Raw genomic sequence first — 6,695 nt, 5'->3', positions numbered from 1 at the left:
AAAGTTTTAGATCATATATGTATGTATGGTGCGACATGATTCATATGTATGTTTGTAATGATACGTATGAATGTTTGAATATGAATATGTTTATTGATCATAATGATGGATAGATCATTTATGATGAATGATGCATTATTGCATGTGATGTCTTATGACATGTGTATGATTGTTGATCATGATGGTGGGCAGACCATTATGATGTATGATGCATGATTGCATGTGATGCCTATGGCATGAGTCTAGCCTAGGACTTGAGGAGAGGAAAAATATTTTCGAACTGGAAGAGCTCACATAGAGTCTCTTGAGAGTGGTGCTTGGATAGGCCACTGATATATGAGAGTGGTGCTCTGGGAGGCCACTGGATTTGGGAGAGTGGTGCTCAGATAGGCCACTGGGTTGGGTGAGTCTCCTCTAAGTCCTTAGCTAGTGTTGGAGCGGGGTATGAGGTCGAGGGTTATTCCCTTAACCAAGTACTCGGGAAGGTGCGTGGATCCTTGCGGATAGTCGGTGGGCGAACTCCACAATTGACTTGGTTAATGCATGCCAAGGTCGTGGTAAGCCCGTACCCAGCTGTGCTATACATGACGGTGGATCTGGACTTCCAAGTGTGTAAGTGACATCATCCGAGTAAACCCGAGGGAGGATTATATCCTGTTTAGCTGTGACCGAGCGGGCGCTTTGGGCGTGAAAACGGTTGGGGTGGTTTCGGTAGGATGGAATGTCACTTATACAGCTCTATTGTTATGGAGATCTCCTAGGTGTATGCGTGACGACGCATTTGATGATTGATATGCATTGATATCTGTCATGAGATGCATTTACTGCATGATTATTGACATGATGAAGTGGGGTGTTTGACTTCATGTTTGATGAATGAATGATTGATTGAGATGGAAGGTTCCTTAAGAACAGGATTTGGGATGCATGTGTAGTATAGATTTTTATTCTGTACTTGTATTATTGATTTTTGAATTCTAGCTTACCCTTTTGTTTTCCATGTGGTGGAACTGCGATGATCATACTTGGTATGGGAGCAGGTCAGGGATAGCTTGGGAGTAGAGGTGATCGTTGCGAGACGAGGAGCTGAGTCTCGTGTTTTGAGTTACCATTTTGGGTAACATTCTTTTTGTCAGTGCTTGACCGGCACTAAGGAATATTTTGGGGATGACTGTACATATATGGTGCTATATTTTATATACAGAAACTTAATTATTTTGATCTTTATATTTATGCATGTATGTATGTGTTATCCAGTTTAATATTCTCTTAGTTAACTAGTTGTAGTGCGATTCCACTAAGTGTAGAGACCGTGGCGGGTCGTTACAGATATGGATGACATGTCCCCTTGATATGCAATAGCAATGTAAGTAAACAACCATTGAATACTCATGGACTCATAAGACTTTTGCTTGGAGGAGAGTGTGACTATATGGACGAGACTCACACATGGGGGAGAGTGTTGAAGTTCAAGTGTGAAGTGAGTCTAACATAGTTAGGCATAGTAATGTATATGTGAGAAAGACTCACCTACCTAATATATTGAGGTTTAGGGTTATAATGCGGTGTCAAGTTCACTTGTGTGGTATAGTCACTACCCATGGATAAAGTGCTCCCCGATGTAAAACTCTCCGACCCAACACAAACAATGATATTCTTTTTGGATTTGACTTATTTAAAGTGAAAAAAATTATATTAGAGAATAAAGTGCGATATTAACTATTTAATTAAAATATTGGTGGTAAATATTGTAATTAATTTTATATTTTACTATATATGTATTTGATTTGATCAAGATTCTCAATCATTGATTTTTTAATCAACACTTATCATTATACACAAATAGAAAATCAACAACATATTCAAGATGCTATACAATAATCTATGATAACCCTCATGGCAAGCATGTTAGAATAATTGGTCGCCTTAATTAACAACTCAACCAACCACTGAAACATCAACTATTGGTGGCTTGTCTTCTCATTGCCCCCACCTTATTGCTCTATTTTCTTTTCTTCTAAATATGTATCTATCTTGCAATTCATCAAACCATTGTTGCTACAAGGGCTACCCATATAGGGTTTTAATTACTGAAGGATTTTGATAAACAAGGAATTAAATGAAGTTTCACCAAGTGAAGTGTCATGGAATGTAGTCATAGCGACATTGAATTTGAAGAGTATTACAAATGGTGTCAAAGTAGGTTATCTCTTTCAATATGATGTGGTTCAAAGATGAACCAAGTGAAAGTTAGTGGGCTTATAACATCCCAGACACACTAAAATGAGAGAAGTTTAGAAGTTGTATAAGTGTGAGACTATACAATTGAGTGTGACTTAAATGTATCAATTAATACTACATATACTAATAAGATGCATCTATATTTTGATAATTCGTTACTTAAGAATTTCATAATTAAGTGTGCATGACTTAGAACAATTTAAGGATAAAAACCTTTTTAAAAGTTTGTCAAAATGTGTGTGTAGGATGATAAACACACACTAAAAAGTCTCTTGTTCATTTGTGGGGGCAGTCATTGATCCTAAAAGTAACTAGACATCTTAAAAGAAAAAACTATCCATGAAGAATTTTGATTGGTGAAGAATATGACTAATAAAGAGTTATGTGAAATTCCACTGAGTGAAATTTCATTGCATGCAATAGTTGAGATGTCGAATATAAGGGACATTATAAACATTATCTCTTTGGTGTATGATGATCAACGTGGAATCTCATAAAGTTATCCAATCCAAACATGGGTTATTGTTTAAAGCACACTACAAAAAATAAAGCTTAATCTGTGAGATTTTTGTATAATGCGTAGTCCAATAACATAAAGTTTTTTTGCTAACAGATTTTTCATAAAACCTTATTTTAATATTATACTTTTTGAAATCTAACATACAATGCTCACCTAATTTTTCCATTAAAATTAACCTTATAAGAAAGTTGGATCAATATTATATCAATGATTAATGTATCACATCTATAATCAATTATCGACATTGGATAACAAGATGACATAATGTATAAAATTTTGACAGTTAAAAAAATATGCAAGTTCAAAAATTGAGTGTCAAAATTCATAAAATCATTAAACTTAGATGACAAAATATGTAATCAAATCAAAGAAAATATTTGTCGATAATGATCTTTATTAGTGTGTTTAAATTATCATGTTAATTGTTAAATGTGTGTCATATATATATATATATATATATATATTGCATAAAATATACTTAAAAAAAAAGTTGAAGTACTTTCAATCGCTTAAAATAAAACATGAATCCAATTTATATAAATATTGGAACACAAATATCCACTCTTCAGGCCATCATTCAATATTTTTTTTAGCCTTTCAACAGATGAAACTCATCACTTTTATTTAGTTTCAAGATCAAAATTGCCTATCCATCAAAATTAACTATGCTATTTTGTTTCATTTTTGCATTCTAATGTTTAGTACAAGTATGGACAACGTGAATGAGTAAATGAGGAAGTGATCGACCTTGTTGTCGAAACAAGTATAGACACCGTATGACAAACACGACTTTTCCTATTTTAAGAATTTTTTAGAAACTTGTCTATTTAGAGAAATTTTGAAAGAATTGTCCTTGGATAGAAAAAAAAATGACAAAAAAAGATGAAATTTATCTTATTAGAATATAATCGAAACTTTATTTTGAGCATGTTCACATCTTATAGAATATTTTATTATATGGATGAAACTTACTAATCAGAAAACAATACTAACATTTATTTAAAAAACTTTTATACTATTTATATGTGCTGTTATTAAATACAAATCAGATTTTTATGACTTTATGAAATTAATATATAAATTATATAATAATATAATTCTTAATTTTGCTATAGTGCCATAAGGATACTAATGAAATAATATATAACAACTGTGACACCTTACTAAACTAAACTGGCATTATTACTATTATTGCATCTTCATTTAAGTGGACGATATAATCACCACATGCAACAATTAGTCTTAAGTAAACTCTCTTATTAGTTATTACTAAACTTAATTAATTTTACCCTCAGTTACTCGCCAATCTTAATCTAGGCTATTTTATGGACATTAACTTCAATTATAACTATAATGTGATAGATCATTAATTCTTATTCAAGCAAATATATAGATTATATGATTGTTGAGATATAAATAAAGTTTCATATTATAAAAATAAAAAAAATAAATTTTTTTTTATAAAATATACATATTTTATTAATAAAAAATCTTTTAAGTAATAATTAAAAATAAAATTATGATAATAAAAATAAATAATAAAATATATTCCTCTTCTATATATATAAATATATATTCCTTTCAAGTTTCAAAATAAATACAAACTCATCCTATATAACACCGTTAAGTAGAATGAAGGTGACATATACCTCAGAAACTGAAGTCAAGTCAATATCATCTACTGTTGGTGACTGCAAATTATCAAAGGAAGGATCATTTGTTACTAATAATGCCTATTTAATTACTATAAATATGTTCTTGGAGCATATTACTATATGCTTCGATAACTAGAACTGGAGTTGATTTTTTTTTTCAACTAGGTTTGTCAGTTCATGACTCAAAATTTGTTGTTTTACTCTGGGATTGATTTTGGGTGCAAAGTTAAATATGTAAGTAAATTTGACTTTTATTATGTGGTTGAAAATAGGTTATGTTGTTAGATTTCGAATTTATAAATCAAATTATTAAAACTGAATTTTAACCTATTGTCTATCACAATATTTTTTTATAAGTTTGAACAAATCTTTTTAATTAAAATTTGGAATGATGCTTATTTTATAATTAGTCTATTTAAAAAATTATTTTGTATTAACAATGTTACATAATTTAATAATTATATTTTTAAATACATGTGTAATTCTTTGTTTAATTTGCATATTAAGTCTTTTTTAATTTGTATAATAAAAAATAATTTACTTTATTATTATTAAATTTTAGATTTTTAAATAAAAAATAAAATACGAATTGTGGGACAACTCATGCATATCCATGTACACTAACATACATTAACGTATAAGTTATATTGAAGAAGATAATCTTATTAAAAAAATCTTTCTAAATATTTTTTATATCACATTTGTAATATCCTAAATAATCAATTATGAACATGAAAGGAAAAAATAGGTGAAGATATATAAAATTTTTATTTTTGATATCTTAGATTTCACACAATCAAAGAATGTAAAATGTTTAAATACAGTAAAAATGTAAAAAAAAATATTAATAATTTAAATTTTTGTATTACAAATTTATTTATTTATTAATTATACTGTTAATTAAATGTCATATATTAATTTTTATTATACCATAAATAAATAGATTGATATTTCAAACTCAACAAACTTTTTTATAAGTTTGAGTTTAACATTTTTAAATAAATAATTTTAAAAAAATTTAAATTTAACTTTTTTATTAAATATAATAAATAGACTAAAGTTTGAATAGACCAAATCTTAAATCATTATTTAATTTTTGACCTATTTTTATCCTTAATTCATTGGTTTCAATAACCTATAAATAAATAATAATGATTGATAATAATAAAAACATATTAATAACGAGTATTTGCGAGAAAAAAAAACTTATAATTAATTGTAATAATTTGAGACAAAATTAACATTGATTAATCTAAATCAACTAATGGATAAAACAAATATTTTTTTTTTATAAAAAAAATTCAAATCAAATAAATAATCGTAGTAATTTGAGACAAACATAACATTTGATCCAAATCAATTAAAGGATCTTAATAAATATGATTCTGTGATAATGAATTAATTATATTTTGAAAAGAATAATGTATTTATGGAAAAAAATTTCTACAAGTTTTGCATATTTATTATTTTTTCTTTATTTCTGTCCATTACATTCTCTCCTCTCTACTTTTTTTTTTTTTGCACAAATTTATCTTAAATTAAAATCTTAAAATATAAATTAATAGCATGATTCTTAAAATCATTTATAATTAGGTGACTATATATTCTGATCATTGTAACACAATTATGATTGATATATTATATAATCACAAACCGTGAATAAATTGACCCACAATAACACACTATAATAGGATATTTCTCAAGGTTTGAATGAATTAAAATATTGAAAGTGGAACATGCAGTAGTCTTAGCCATTAACGTCTCTACAAGAGAACAACTTGTTTACAAAATTAAGACAGGAGAAGCATAGTGCAAGTAAGTTTATAATCTTATTTTCTTCTTTCATGTTCATAGACGTTACTTGATGGCATTAACTTTTTTTTTCCCTTTATCTTCTCTTGCACTATTTTATATATAATTAGTATTGAATTGTTGATTCAATGGTAAAGGACTATAGGTTTTTAAGACTAGATGATAATTAGTGTAAAATTCAATTTAGTATTCTAAAATCTTGATAATTCATGTCATATACATTATTTTCTGCATATTAAGTGTTATATTAGAAGAAGAAAAAAAATGTCACATGTGATGTTAACTATTAATTACTTCTTTCTTATTTATATTCTTAATAATATTGTATGGAAAGTAATTATTGTATTATATTATTTTTAATAAAGAAGATTAATTTTATAAAATTATTATTATTTTTTATCTATTTATTATTATTTTTGTAAAAAAAATAATCTTAGACACATTTGTTATAAAACAGAGAGAATAAT

This window comes from Cajanus cajan, chromosome 9, assembly GCF_000230855.2.
Source record: "Cajanus cajan strain Asha chromosome 9, NIPB_CcT2T_4, whole genome shotgun sequence".
In the NCBI taxonomy this organism is placed as follows: domain Eukaryota; kingdom Viridiplantae; phylum Streptophyta; class Magnoliopsida; order Fabales; family Fabaceae; genus Cajanus; species Cajanus cajan.
This window is presented reverse-complemented; position numbering follows the sequence as displayed.